General features: G+C 40.0%; 1 pseudogene; it reads left to right on the top strand.

Annotated features, from left to right (window-relative positions):
• The first annotated feature begins 9,053 nt into the window (after nucleotides 1-9,053).
• On the top strand, nucleotides 9,054-14,167 carry LOC147421524 (uncharacterized; annotated as a pseudogene).
• Nucleotides 14,168-15,666: the final 1,499 nt, after the last annotated feature.

Genomic DNA, 15,666 nt, shown 5'->3' with positions numbered 1-15,666 from the left:
CTCGACTAATAATCTCGCCCTCCATATGTTCACCATATCAGCTTTTTGCATAATGCTATTTGAAGATGCAAGTCAAGATGTTGAATCTACTAAGAGGTCCTCTCTTTGCATCCGAGAAAAACAACCTAGACCTTCTTTGTCCTTCGCCACTTGGACATACTATGTAGTCAATTTTGAATAGGAAGGTAGCTAAGCACTTTCGTGCTTTTGCAAATACCATACTATTGTCATATGTTTCAACAGAAGATTGCCAAGCATATCGTTTTTTTTGGATCATCCTCGACTAATAATTTCACATTGTATATATTCACCATATTAGCTTTTTGCATAATGCCACTGGCCTTGAATATGCAAGCCAAGATGCTTGAATCTGATGAGACACCCTCGCTTTGAATCTAACAAAAACTACCAAAAGCTTCATTGTCTATGTGGTCATGTCCTTCTTAGAAGGGCACCGCACTAGGCATACATATTGACCAATAAGTGCTTGAAATATACATCTTTCTCAACCAATTAACAACTTTTTGGAATCTCAAAAGTAAACCACACTTGCATACATGTCAAGAGATGACCTTTGGGATTGGAATTTCATCAACAACTTGTTGTGCTCTCAAAGGTAACCATAGTCCAAGAGACAACAATTGAGACACTTTCAAACATATGGACAATCCAAGAGATGCCCTTTAAGGCATGACACACATCCAGAACTTGGCGTGCTGATTCTTCATCTCACCATGTATATTTTAGCTATGTCAACCTCTTACATAGTGCATATGCGCTCAAAATGTTTCCAAGAGATGACATCTCGAATCAAGATGTAGTACACGAGATGGCAAATGAAACTAAAATCTAATCAGTAACTTTTGTGCTTTGATAAGTCAGTGTAACATTTAATTGTCTAATAACTTGTGTGTAGCGGAAAATAGCATGAACATAGTGAGCATTTCATTAAAATAGCTTCCTAATGAGAATAACAAGAGTGTTTTGGTGGAGAGAGCAACGAAAAGTATAACACCTAGTTAGATAGCATGAATAATACTTCAAAAGAGAGAGAAGTTAAGCAACTGACAACAGTTGAGGACCGGATTTGCATGGAGCCGGTCCCCCTTCCAAAAGGCTTTGTATTATGCTTTCTCCCATCAAGAGAGACATTTTACAATGCAATTCTTTGTGTTCCTTCAATAGTAGCTAGTGCAATGAATATGGAAAGTTCATACACTAAGCAAAACACTTATCAAACACAACATCAATTGCCTCACGGTCTCAGACCCAAGACCTCACACACCTTCGAAGATGGTGAGAGCTAGCGGGGTATGAGAGTAGATTTAGAGGAAGAAGGAGTATTCTTACGGGAAAGATGTACATCTCCTCACATAATCACTCATATTATCATAGCTTAGCTTATTGATTAGCATGGTAGAGGAGATAAGCATGCATTGAAGCTTGGCTCTTGGTTGGATTTGCATCACAAATCCAAGAGTTGTTGGTTTAGGCCTCCCTTCTCACAAGCTTGAGAAGGAGACAAAGTCTTCTTTTCTTCACACATGAGATTGTGTGAGTGTGTGTGTGTGTGTGTGATAATGCCTTCCAAAAATCAGTCCCCTCTCTCTCTTGATCGACCCCTCTTGCTATTTGCTCATTCTCACACCTCATTGGACCTCCCCAGGCCTAGCCAATGAAAATCAAAAAGCATAAGTGATAGTCTTCTGACATGTGTCCCCCTTTCCCCTTTTGTGAGATCTTTACGTAATTACTTAATTCAACTAAACTCTCATTGGACCCCTTTGCCTCCTGGCCAATAGGAATCAGGCAAGCCATTGGGTTGTTGAATGCTCATTGGACCCCTTGGGAGACCGTCCAATAGTCTTCTAGAGAGCTTAATTCTTATTGGTTCTTTTTGAAGGAGTACGAGCGGAAGTGCGATGCGAGAGAGAGTGCGAAAAGAAGAGCACGACGATATGGTGAACTCGCTCTAATGTAATGTGTAGAGCATAGTGAGTTCTTATTAGGTTTTTACAAAAGAATATGTGTACATACCTGGCGGCCCGCCCACTTACCTGGGCGACCACATTGGGCTTTATACCCCAACAACCTCCCACTTAAAGTCCAATGTGGTACTTTAAGTGTGAGAGAAGCTACTATACAAGCTAATATACAAGAGATGTAGAGAAGTGATGTACTACCCTACACCTAACTGCTTGCGAAAATGCGCAAAGCTCTCTGAGGGAAGTCCTTTTGTAAGTAGATCAGCAGGATTTTCTGTGGTGTGAACTTTGACAAGCTGAAGTTGCCTATCCTCGAGCATTTCCCTGATGAAATGATACTTCACATCCACATGCTTTGTCTTTGAGTGATAAACTGGATTGCGAGCCAATTGTATAGCACTTTGACTATCACAATATAACACAGGCATCTCTTCTTTGATTCCCAAATCTGTTACTAGTCGATTAAGCCAAATTGATTCTTTGCATGCCTCTAATGCTGCAACATATTCAGCCTCTGTAGTAGACTGAGTAACACAATCTTGTAATCTAGAATGCCATGATACTGCTCCACCAGCCAATGTAAAGACATACCCTGACGTAGACCTTCGGTTGTCTAAGTCACCTGCATAATCTGAGTCTGTAAAACCCTTTACACTTAGCTCCTGACTCCCATAGCATATACGCATACTCTTTGTAGCTTTCAGGTATCTCAATATTCCTTTCACTGCCTCCCAATGTTTCTTGCCTGGGTTTGACATGTATCGACTTACTACTCCCAGTGCAAATGCAATGTCTGGGCGAGTAGCAATCATTGCATACATCAAACTACCCACTGCAGACGCATATGGAATCTTATCCATTTCAGCCTGTTCTTCCTCAGACACAGGACAATTTTGTTTGCTAAGTTTCACATATGGTGGCAATGGAACACTCAATGCCTTTCCCTTCTCCATATTGAAACGTTGCAAAACCTTGTCAATATACTCTGTTTGAGATAACCAAATCAACTTCTTTGATCTGTCTCTCTCAATGCGCATACCAAGTATATGACTTGCCTCACCCATGTCTTTCATGTCAAACGATTTTGCCATCTTTGACTTCAAAGCTGAAATTTCTTCCAAGTGCTTGCCAGCAATCAACATGTCATCCACATACAAAATAAGGATCAGCCAACTGCCATCCTTAGCCTTCTTTGTATATAGACAGTGATCGGACTCACTACGTTTGTAGCCTTGAGAAAGCATAAACTTGTGGAATTTATGGTACCATGCCCTCGGTGATTGTTTTAAGCCATAAAGACTCTTTAACAACTGGCATACCCAATCTTCCTTGCCTTTCTCAACAAACCCTTCTGGCTGCTGCATGTAAATTTCCACATCTAAATCACCATGCAAGAACGCTGTCTTGACATCCATTTGGTGCAACACCAAATCTAATATGGCAACCAATGCAAGAAAGCATCTCAATGTAGTCATCTTGACCACCGGAGAGAAGACTTCATCAAAGTCAATGCCTTGTTCTTGCTTAAAGCCCTTGGCAACAAGCCTTGCTTTGTACTTTGGCTGACTATCATGAGCGGTGATCTTATACCTGTAAACCCATTTACAAGGTAGAGCCTTTTTGCCCGTGGTAATTTAACTAGCTTCCATGTCTGGTTTTTATGCAGAGCTGTCATCTCTGACTGCATGGCCAATTGCCAATTCCCGGAGTCCTTCATGCACTGCTTACATTGCTTCATTGCAAACATCAACATGACATATTCAATCAGTCAATGACATAGTTCATAGATGGAACAAACCTATCACTATCAAGGTCACATCACATCACTATCTACGTCAACCTACTCCAGGCTCTCCTCACAACCCTGACATTTTGTCTTACCTTCAGGTCCTTCTTGGAAGACAATTTTCTAATAACCTCAATCTCTTAAAGACAAATTCTAAATCATTCTCGATCTCATTACAACCATCTATTCATCATAATCTTCAAAATCATTCCAACAATTCATTCCTAGATGAAGTTCACACATTGGCTCAATGTCTCTACCATCTCACCAGTCTATATGCCTCACATATTAGAAATGATATTGCATTTACTCTACTAAGTTTGCCTAAATTCCACAAAATCAGAGTATATTCTCACAGCCAAACATGTAATATCTTTGATAGCAGATCTCATTACCTTCTGACCAATACATCTGCACTGAATCCTATCACAAATCAATCCAAACGAATCAATTTTCACATGAACATCTTGTACATATGCTCATACACACATTGTCAAATTCTTGATTGCAATGTTCATTCATTAGCAAGATTTCAGAAAGATGTCACATAAATACCAGATAGACAAAATCACATTTCTATGCTACATTCTGACATATAACATATATCATAAGTCACATTGACCAGAGTTACATGATTATTTTGATCATTATAAACATGTGATAATGTCATGAACATGACTCAAATTCTGTCACGTGAGCTTTTGTCATAACATGCTGATCCACACAAGTCTCTCGTGTGCATGTGCCTCATCATGACTGATGAGTGGCTTCTTAAGCGTAAACTCACACTTCTTTGAACTTCAAATAAACATCCAATCTTCATGTGAACTCACTTCATCATCTTATTCATACACTAAAGACAACATACTATCCTCCATTGTGATCTCTTTGAGTCACTTTGCACTGCATTTCATAATGAGAACTCTAAGTCTTCCTGATTGTATTCTTACCTAGGCTGAATTTCCTTTGGATGTCTTAGCACTTTGCTATTCTCCTTCAATCTTGAATCCCCTATTTTGCACTTGCCCTTGGCACATGCCCTTTCCCCCTATACCTCTCCTTTAGATCCCTATTGTCTCCTCTATCTCAATATCTAGCTTTTTCTTTAGCAATTTCCCATTATAAATGATCAGTTTAACATGTGGAAGTCATTTAGAGTCATTAGATCATTATTATATTTTTATTTACAATCATGCATCGAATACTTTGGCAAGCATATTGTGCAGCATTGCTTGAACCCACTAATTTAATATTGTCTCTACACTTCTCAACTGTTTTTATATTTTAGATATACTTATATCTTTGTACAGATCCTTTATTTCAGAGGCTTTTAGCGATATACTAGAAAAACTTTCAAGACCTCATCATTCTATTCCCTCCATGTTTGGGTTGTCACCAAATATTATCTTCTCCCTCTCTCTCTCTCTCTCTCTCTCTCTCTCTCTCTCTCTCTCTCTCTCTCTCTCTCTCTCTCTCTCTCTCTCTCTCTCTCTCTCTCTCTCTCTCTCTCTCTCTCTCTCTCTCTCTCTCTCTCTCTCTCTCTGCGTTAGATTTGCAAGGGCAAGGGAAGGCATGCTATGCGTCTGTGTTGGCAGAAAGTAAGGAAGTAGGGATTCTACGGAATATTCCAGCAAATGAATTTCTTTTGGCACTTACCAGTATGTCGTCACGATTTTGCAAATTGTTTTATTAGTGGGTATCTACCCAAGATACCCTCAAACCGAAAGTCGAATACCAGAAGAAAAGTCGGGCATGCAAGGTAGGAGGAGGGATGGGGCAAGGCTTGGCGCAGATGATGGCGCATGGTCAGTTTTGCTGACAACTGAGCCGGAGTCACGAACAATTGTAAACACCGGAGGGGGGGGTGGCATGAGCAGCAGGCTAGGAAGCGAGCGCGCGACAGAGAAAGGGGGGCCTTTATTATTTTTTTAACGTTGGTTGTTGAGTTGTCGACAACATGGATGTTCGTCGGCATGGCTTATGCGAAATGCTCTCTAGAGTCGGCTAGCTCCCAAGTTCGAATTTGCCACACTGTTTGAGATTTTGGTGGTGGAGGATTTTACTTTAGGTAAGGGATCTTATTAGATTCTCTCCAATAAACTTGAGAAGCCACCAATATACGAGTAGGAAGCATCAAGAGTCATAGGTCATAAGTCTTTTAATATAACATTTCATTCCATTTCATTTCATTTCTCTCTCTATCCTATCTCCAGCTGTCATCCAGGCGAGAAATTATACGCCTGCTAAACTCAGCCATGGCGCCAAATATCGAGCTCGCCTAGCTCTAGCCTGCTCCCTGAACTCGCGCGCTAGCATGCCCTTGCTGAATATCGCGTTCATTCCCTAGCCTTGCTGCTCACAATCGAGGCCTACTGCACGTCGACTTTTATCAGTTGCTGTTGTGCTCTGCAGGCCCGCTTCTCGATGCCGCTGCTCGGCTTCTGAATTTGAAGCTATTCGACGTCCTGACTAGCTGGCGCTGGTGTGTGAGGGTATTGAAGACCGCATGTTGCAGTATATACTACGCGCGCTGCCGTTTCCAGCCTTCGAATTCAGATTTAGCACGTCCTGGCCTTCGAGTTCGATTTAGCAGGTATACTCAGCAGTGTTTTTTTATCCGTCGTCAGATCCCTTCACTGTGCACACACAAACCCCTTGCTCTTGGCTCTTGCAATTTTCCCTCTGCAGCACTAGCTCTCCTTGGCAATCCTCAACACCTCAACCAGCTCCTTTGCAATGGGCAGCCATCCTATCTCCAGTATCATGCACTCCTTTTGTAGACTCTGGCACACTTGTCACCACTAATGGCTCTCAATTCATAGCTCGCCTCCCCTGTGTTTCCCACCTCTATCCTTCTCCGGTGCACGCTCTCTGAGCTTGATCAGTCCGAGCAGATGCCCACCGTACCCAGGCCGGTCCTCTGTAGGCCTTTATCTTTGCAAATGCTAATCCTGAGCTCGACCTCCTGTACATGGGATTCTTTTGTGTCGCCTATTGCTCGCCCAGCCTGACATTAATTTGGAGCCCTCTCTGTAGCTCGTCAGATAACTTTCTTTCTCAACACCTAGCTGGCCCTCGAGCTCTCGGACACATATCTCTCTCTCTTTCTCCTGATCCCTCTTTGATCACTCCTAGCTTCTCTCTATGGCTTCCTCTTCAACTCAGGACTTCGCCCCCTCTAATTGCTTCTCTGAGTGGCCTCGTCTGGAATCAGTAGTACACTGAGCTTGCAGAATATTAATAATCAAAACGTGAAAGTGACTCAACTTGCTCAAAGCATAATATATATATTGAGGCTTGCTCTTTAATTTCTGTGACAGAGTCTCTCGAACCTCCTCTTCAGGGCTTTCCGAGAACCTCTTCTTCAGGGCTTTCCGAGCAGCGCCTGGCGTAATTCGTTCGCTTATCAACAAGTAAAGCTTTTCATTTCAAAGCATTGCATTTTCAAGGCATTTCATTTCAAAGCATTTTTTTTCGAGAAAAAGATCCTTTAATTCGTCTTCTAGGTTCAACATGTTCAAGAATTCAAGTGTATTCAACATTTAAAAGATAGGGAACTACAAGATATGAAGAAACTACAGCACGAGGACATAGACAAGGGATTGAACTTTGCTTTCATTTGCATCGACTCTCCTTGGATAATGTGTACTTCAAACAACATGACCTTTTAGTTCCCTGGTTTCGATCAAAACTTCTCGCTACTAAAAATCTCTAGCATGTTTAACTCAAAATATAATGGCAAAGCTAAAAGTTTAGAAAACGTGGATGGCCATTGTAACACTTGTCACACTCGGTTGTGCAATTGTGCTTATGAAAATTGGACTCAATATCCCACATATCCCTTAATCCCACACACTGATCCTTAGCTATCTACGTGCATAGTACATTTTTTGGTAAATCCAAGGTATCTAACTATCTATATTGATGACACTACTGCTTGGTATTTAAATTTAGGAATGCTATTAGTGAAGAAAGATTTGTCTCTAGCTTGTAGATTACTACAAGATTTCCTATCTTGGAACCCAAAGTATTTCTCACGATGTTCTGCAATATAGATTCTACCTTTTGTTGAGCCTCTTACCTGCAAGAAAAATTGTTACATGTGTTCTTCCACCACTCTTTCCTGGGGGTGAACCATGCTTTTTGTATCCCTTGGTTACAATGGAGGACTTTAATTGATTTTAGTTTTCTCGTAGTGTTACCCTTATCAACTCTCTATTTTTGTGTGTAATCTGTTTTTTTTAACAGCTATGAGTTCGACTTTGTCTTGGAAGTGCTCTTGCAATTATTTATGTAGACATTCTTCTAGTGGTTGGGCTTTGGTGACCAAGAGGACTTTTTATCAACATCGACAACAAGACTCCCTAGGAAAGCTTCATCCCTCAGTAAATAAAAGAAGAAGAGTCCAATCGGAGCCCATCTCTCATGATACAGCTCCATTGCATCATGTTCCCATCATCGAAGCAACGCCTTCAACTCTAGAGGCATCCTCTTCCCAAATTGAGAGAGAATCAAGGAGTGTTGAGAAGCTTGATCGGAGCATCCAATGCACTTGCACATTGTATTGTGGAGGAGGTCGTCAAGTGCACTTGTCTACTTACTATCGACATCAAGATCTCATACGCAAATATGAGAGCTTTAAAAAAACTTTTGGCCTATCAAATCTATCTGAAGTTGGTGACATGGATCTTATATCTAATGCCCAACCAGACGAAGGAGCCACTCTTACCTCTTTGGAGCTACCTTGTGAGGAGGAGCTAGTTAATGATGAGGATAACATAGACATCCATGAGAGTCAGGAGGATGAGTCCTCTACTTTGTTTATGGAGTTAGTGGAGAGAGTAGTAGAGCTTCAAAGTTTGTGGGATGAGCATCGACTACCAATTGGTGTTCAAGATAAAATGTTACGCTTGCTCTTTGGCGACTTTGGGGGGCCAAGAGTCACTCAAAATTCTTTCAAAAGAAGTCTGGCTAAAATGCTAGTCCAACTTCCATCTACATGGGATGGTGACCTTGGGGGTATTCAAGTTCCAGCATGTTGGGATCAAATGCAAACCATGCTTAAAGGCCTTGGAATGGTTAATGCTCGGCGCTATCGTATCTGCACAGGAAATCTAGGAGTAAAACATCCACCACAGCTTCTTCAACCAAGCATAGAGGATAACTATGTAGGAGAAATTCCAAGATGTGTATGCAATGCTGGATCCTCTTCTAGAAAGTTTAAGAGGGATTGCTCCAAGTGTTGTGAGAAGTGTCCGATTTGCGAAAAGACAAGAAAGTCTATGCTTTCTTTTGATTATATTCCGATCGGTCCTCAGTTACAGCTTCTGACGAAGAGTAGTACCTACTGTCATGAGTTGCTAAATCTATGGCGTCACAAACATAGATGGGACAACGCATCTGCACTCAACAATGAACAGAGGATCATCGATTTTTGGGATGGAACAAAGTTTCAAGAAGTGAAGGACTTCTGGAATCCAAGTACATCATATGAACTGCCTGTGGTTTGCTCAAATTCAACATGTAAAAAGTGCTACACTACATTTCCAGTCTTTAAACGCCATCCAACACTACAACCGGATGGGATGCTGCGAATGAAGTATATAACTTTATCTGCATTGAGTGCTTCCAGGACATCAAATGTCGCAAGAAAATTGAAGTGGTGAGTTTGACTTCTCTTTTAGAGGTTCCTTTTGCATTCTTCTTATGTGTAATATATGTCATCATTTGGCTAGGGTGATCCTCGCAATATAGCAATTTTACTACATTGGGACGGCTTTCAAACGTCAAAGACAACCCAAAAGAGCTGTGGTGTTGTGGAAATATCACTGCTTAATGTTGGATGTAGTTCTTCCATAGATGTTTTACCAGTTTTGTTTATTTCGCAAAATTGCAAAAAGATTATAAAAAGTTCAGGAGATGTATTTGGAACATTTCTAACTCCGTTGGTGGATGAACTTGAAAGCTTATTTTTGGATGGGATAGATGTATTATATGAGTATCCACTAGACAGGATTTTCGACAATCCACAAGGGTTTTCCAAGTCTTGCAAGATACGTGCACTGCTCATGATGGTTACCGGCGACCATCCGGCTCAGTGCAAAATAGGTATACTCAAGAATGGAGGACAAGAGTTTTGTCGTCGTGATAAAGCTCAGGCAACTTTGGTAAGAGATGCCACCAGGCCTGATGGACGATATGTCTATGATGGAAATCGCTACCAGGCAAGATATCCACCACCACAACGAACATTTGAGGAGATGAAATCTGCCTTAGAAGAGGCCAAGCGTTGCTGCACACAAGCAGAGAAGGAAGCTGCATGGAAACAAGCAGGCCTATCAGGCAAGTCCATACTTTGGAGGCTCTCTGACTTATATGGATTTGATATATCTCTTGATTGTGTGTATGATGTTATGCACACTTTAGCATTAAACGTCTTCAAGAAATATATTGCTCAGTTATTTGAAAGCTCTAACAACGCTCTTAAGAAAGAGATAGATTCAGCAGTGTCTTCACTTACAAAGGATGTGCCCAACACTATCCGCTACGGAAGGTGGCCAAACTCTCCCAGTAACTACTTTGAGTGCTTCAAAGCTGAAGAGAATCAAAAGTTTATTCAATGGTGCCTTCCATATATCCTAAAAACTGTAAATGGTATTTCGCCAAAAATGCATGTTTTGGGAACTCTCTTGGTAGATATAGCTCATAGCTTTTATAACTACAGTAGAGATCATGGTTGGTCCATGGAGGATATTAGAATTATGAAGATACTACTGCAATCTTGGAGAGTTCGAAGGGAAGAGGCATTTGGGGCTAATTCATCACCTTTAGAGCATATCGCCGGTATATATATTTCTCTCATTTTTGAGAGTTACTTGGTTTTGCTATGTGTGTGAGCATAACTATTTATTTCCATTTTGATTGTAGGTAATGGTGAGCTTCTTGACGATATAATTCGGCATGGGCTACATGATCGTTATTGGTGCTACATATTCGAGCGTCTTGTGAAGATCTATAGCACCATCAAGACCAATAATCTCAGCGATGAGGCATCATTCGTCCAATTCTATTTGAGGAAGTTTTTCACTAAAGTTTTTCAATCTGTCCGCTCTGACAACGATGGTCTCTTACCTGATCAAAGATTCTTGAGAGATCTACATTCCTCAATGAGTGGACTCAGCAATGTCCCATGTAATGAAGACCAATTGCATGAGTGTTCTGCACATCATATGGATGGGCTCTTAGTTGTTTCATCGGTGGCCAAGGCAAGATCCCTGTGGAATGCTCTCTTGAAATATGGCCATAGTGCACCTTGTATTGATTGTCTTCTTTTGAAGGGAATTTGTATATCAAGGAAAAGATGCATCTATCGAGAGCCATCAACTGAGGAGTCCATATTTTTAAAGAGGTTTTGGAATATGAAAGAGAGCTTTCCAATTGCAGATTTAAAGATATACGAAAAGGTAATGTACAGAGGAGAAATATATAAAGTTGGCTCCCATGTGGTAGTGAGAGCTGAGGATACAAATAGTATGTCAGATAAACGCGGACATTGGAAGGCTTGTATCACCTCTCTTTTCTCAATGCAGTTCAATGGGAAGTCTATGCTTTTCTTTGGAGGAAGATACTACAGACAATGCATCGTAGGTGATGATGACTCTGAAAGGTTACTCATTGATGCAATCACAGGAATGAGTGTCCTTGAGAAGACACCAATGCCCTTTACATGGGATTGTATCCAGCCTATTTACTCTCTTCTTCATAAATTTATACCAATGTCACTACCTAAAAGCCAAAAGCTCATTGCCTATGAAGTAAAGGACTTGAAGCACAGAGATAGATTGCTTATGGAAGGACAATGTGGGAATGTTCCTTTATGGTTAGAGGAACAAGATATAGTGAGAGTTTCTATGAATAGTGGACTTGAAAAAGTCTTTCAACATGCTGTGGTAAGGGAATCAAATCCTGAGGAAAAATTGGCAAGACTTGCCATCTTGAAGCCTGATGTACATCAAAGAAATACGAGGACTATTCACACCGAAGAAGATCATTGGAGAAGTTGGGATAGCTATCATATTCTAATAAAAAATTGGACTGTGATAAGACAAAAAAAAGTTACAAAACCTGGTGTGCTTGAACAATGGATACCTATTATGTGGCGATCTCCATGATGTATAAGCATTTGTATCTACTATTTTATTCAGGACTCTCTTTAAAGTTGATTCTACACAAAAACTTTCTCTCTTTTGTGATGTATAAGAATTTTGATTGAAAACTCTTTAAAAATGATTTTATGTTGTTTTGTTTCAGTTATTTGATTTAAATTTATAAATATTGTATCGTAAATATGATTTTGTTACTTTGTCAGGGCAAGTATGAGTTGCCCACAATCATTGTTACAGCAGCTATTAGGAGGATCTAGTGAAGAGGCTATTAAAACTCTCAATGTGTGGAGAGCAAATTATTCTGGAAATAAGAGGGTAACTTCGGATCCCTCTAGCATCGCTGCAATCAGTGATCCACCTAGATATGATCCTGTTGTGTATGATCAGATTTTTAGGCCACCACCACCAAAATTGAGAGAGAAAAATAAGTTGTATGGTCGATATTTTCTCTTAAAACAGCATCCTGAGCAATATAGAGTATTATATGTCAATTATGGAGAGGTGAGAAAGTGGTTTGCTAAAGGAGAAGCCATTGGCGATCTTCGTAACAACAATGAGAGAAAGAATGTAGTTTTGAGGATCATTAAAGAGAATATAGCAATTCTCAAGGCCATCACAATAGATGGTGTGGCTTATCCATGGAAGGAGGAAGATTTATACACATGGTGTATCAAGTCATTAGCGGCAAAACGTAAGTGGAGCAAAAAGAAGACAAGCCAAGAGACACTTTGCTCAACCAACTCCATGGTACAGTAATTTATGTTGAGCCTATATTTGTTTTGACATCTTTGCAAGTTTGTTTAATAGTATTTAGAATTATAGGTCTTATGTATGGATGATGATAATATAACGATTGAGCACAAGGATGAGAAAGATGATCAAGAAGGAGAGCTTCATGCAACAGTGAGTACATATTCTTTTATGATAGGGGTTTTATTTGATTTGTTATATGTTATTCACATTAAACTTCTTTCAGATTGAGAGTTCTCATGTTGATGAGCAAGTGACGAAGTTTGTTGTCGATGATAAAGCTGATGATATATCAAATCGTGTAGGTTCTTTTGTGCTATGACATTTAAATTATTTATGCTCGCTATGAGGTAGTAATAAGTTTACTTTATTTATGTTTCTTTTTTGTGAATGTAGAAAGATGAGGATGTGTACATTCCTGATATGTCATGGATGGAAGAGGATGATCCAAAAAGTGCTTATGAGGTTTGTTAATCAATCTCTCTCTCTCTCTCTCTCTCTCTCTCTCTCTCTCTCTGTGAAGATCATGTTTTATTTACAATTGTATAGGAGTATCAACATTTTATAAGAGATGAAAGCTCAAAAGTCTCATTACAAGGAAAAGAGACACATATAGATCATGAGAGGGGTGGCAATGGTGATAATGTGACGAAAAAGGTTTGATTGTAAAAACCTTATCTGTTGATGAGATTCATGCTATATTTTAGTTATGTAGTGTCTATTGATTTTTATTCGTGAAAAATGAAGGATAAAAAGTTTTAAGCGAGTCTTGTGCTGCGGATGATATGGATGCGAGCTCTAGGAGAAGCAATCGAAAGAGAAAGGTATACTTAATTTTCTCATTATCTTACTTAGAGTAAGTGTGATGCTCTTCTTAGCATTTTAAGTTATTGAGTCATTTTTATTTTAAAAGGTTACAAGTAAGCTAAAAGATTTGTTAGAAGAAAAAGACAAAGCTTCCAAGGCGGCAAAACATAAGAAAAAGGTAATTACTTAGGATTTCATTTAAGAATAGTCTTTGATTGCTTATAAATAACTTTATTACTTCAATGGTATAGGAGTCCTTAAGAGAAGATGGTGGAGAGAAGTCTCTTATGGAAATCAAGGTGTGTTTTAGATCATATGAAGTCTCTTGCATGCATTAGTTTTTTACACATGAGAAAGATATAGCATTTTAGAATCTTACACTTCCATCATTTTTTTTTGTAGGCAAGAACATTGTCTACTAGAGACAAAGAAGTCATTCTAATGAAGTGGCTTCATACTCAAAAGTGGAAGAGATCTACCAATTGATCAAGCCCACTTATTTGTGCTTTGAAGAAGACACATTCATTCTTTGGTAGGAAAGTGAATGACACTACTTCCTCAACAATGTGTGAGGACTTGTGGCATGGCTCTTAGTTGAAGGAGTAGTGCATATCGATTTTTCAAAGCTTGGTGTTTTAACTTTAAAAGACGTTCATTTGTGTAATGATGATTAAGTAATGTATCTAAATGGACATTCTCAATGGTTGTTGATTTCCAATGTGTATTAGCTTGAGGTCAAATGACTAATATGCTTTATGTTTAGATGAGCACTCTCAATTAACTTCATGTATGAAATTGACAAGTGATCTTGAATTCTCTTGATTCATCTAGCAATTATTTACTAATTGACTTACTAGTTGGATATTGTAGTTGCTACATGGATTACTACTTCTTGCTTTGAAGTTACTAGATGAATTACTATTTCATATATTTGAGTTGCTAGATATATTGCTAGTTTCATAACACATCTCAAACTAGTAAGTGAGATTGCTCTCTTGATTCATCTAGCAATTATCTTACCATATAGCTACTCAACTTACTATATGGTAAGAAAATTACTACTTGAAGCATCTAGGAGTATTCTCACGCTTACTAGTTTGCACTTTTGCTAGATGTGTGTATTGAAACTAGTAATATATCTAGCAATTATATATTTTTTGCCATATGGTAAGTCGTCCAAAGCTCCTTGTGTAACGCCATGCAAGGAGCTGCCGTGCGGTGCACTACTGAGTCAGTACCAATACCAGAGGTGGCCATGATGAGGGGCTGTCTTTGGCCGGTTGATGCTAAGGAATTAAGCCTGTGTGTGTGTGAACCTGAGGATGAGGGTGCATCAACACATGGCGAGTAGCAGATGGTCGCTCTGCTTGCTGCATCTTCATGTACCCAAGCCATGGCCGGTGCTTGAATTTATACATGTTTGTAGGGCAGGGAAATGTAGGCTGATCACATGAGGAGGCCTCATGATGCTGATGCTGATGCTGATGCTGTGATGCGACTACTATCATTCTTGAAAGTTGAAAGGAGAAAAGAGACGTCCATAGACAGGTTGGTTTTGTATATCGGATGCGTATGCGTTTATTGCCTGTGTCTTTTTCTTCTCCCACGAAAATTGGGAGCGGCAGCTCTCGATCAAATGACCTCGCAACAACCCACATACTTGGCAACGTGTTGAAAGACCCACGATTCCAGGAATATTCATCTCTGCAAGAGCGACAGAGCCAAGAGATTTTGTCCCGGTCCCGCCCCGGGGACCTTCAAGTTTCTGGGCATAGCACTATATTATGGCATGGGCACCTTCAAATGGGATCAGGGATGGAGGTGAGAATGGTGAGGCGCACGTATTGTAAGCCATGCGATCGGATGACTCGAATTTACAAGATTGTGTGGCTCGAATTTATAAATCAGCCGGCATTTACATATGTGGCATTTAAATGTCACCTATTTCAATGAACGCATGGGCATGGTTGTTAGAGCACATGCACCACAAGAGGTCGTGGGTTCGAAGCTCGAGGTGCGGGCCCAAATTTACGTGTTGACCAAAATTTACTTTTCGCCCCGAATTTACAAAATTGCATCCGACGGCTCGAATGACCCCACCATTGATCCCATTTGAAAAACCCCGTGCCTAATGGTGCGGGTTCTCTGCATGATCTTGAGTAGGAGTGACAAC

The sequence above is a fragment of the Adiantum capillus-veneris genome, chromosome 27, assembly GCF_014529385.1.
Source record: "Adiantum capillus-veneris isolate H3 chromosome 27, ASM1452938v2, whole genome shotgun sequence".
NCBI lineage: Eukaryota > Viridiplantae > Streptophyta > Polypodiopsida > Polypodiales > Pteridaceae > Adiantum > Adiantum capillus-veneris.
The sequence above is the reverse complement of the archived record's forward strand: the minus strand, read 5'-3'. Positions and strand labels throughout refer to the sequence as shown.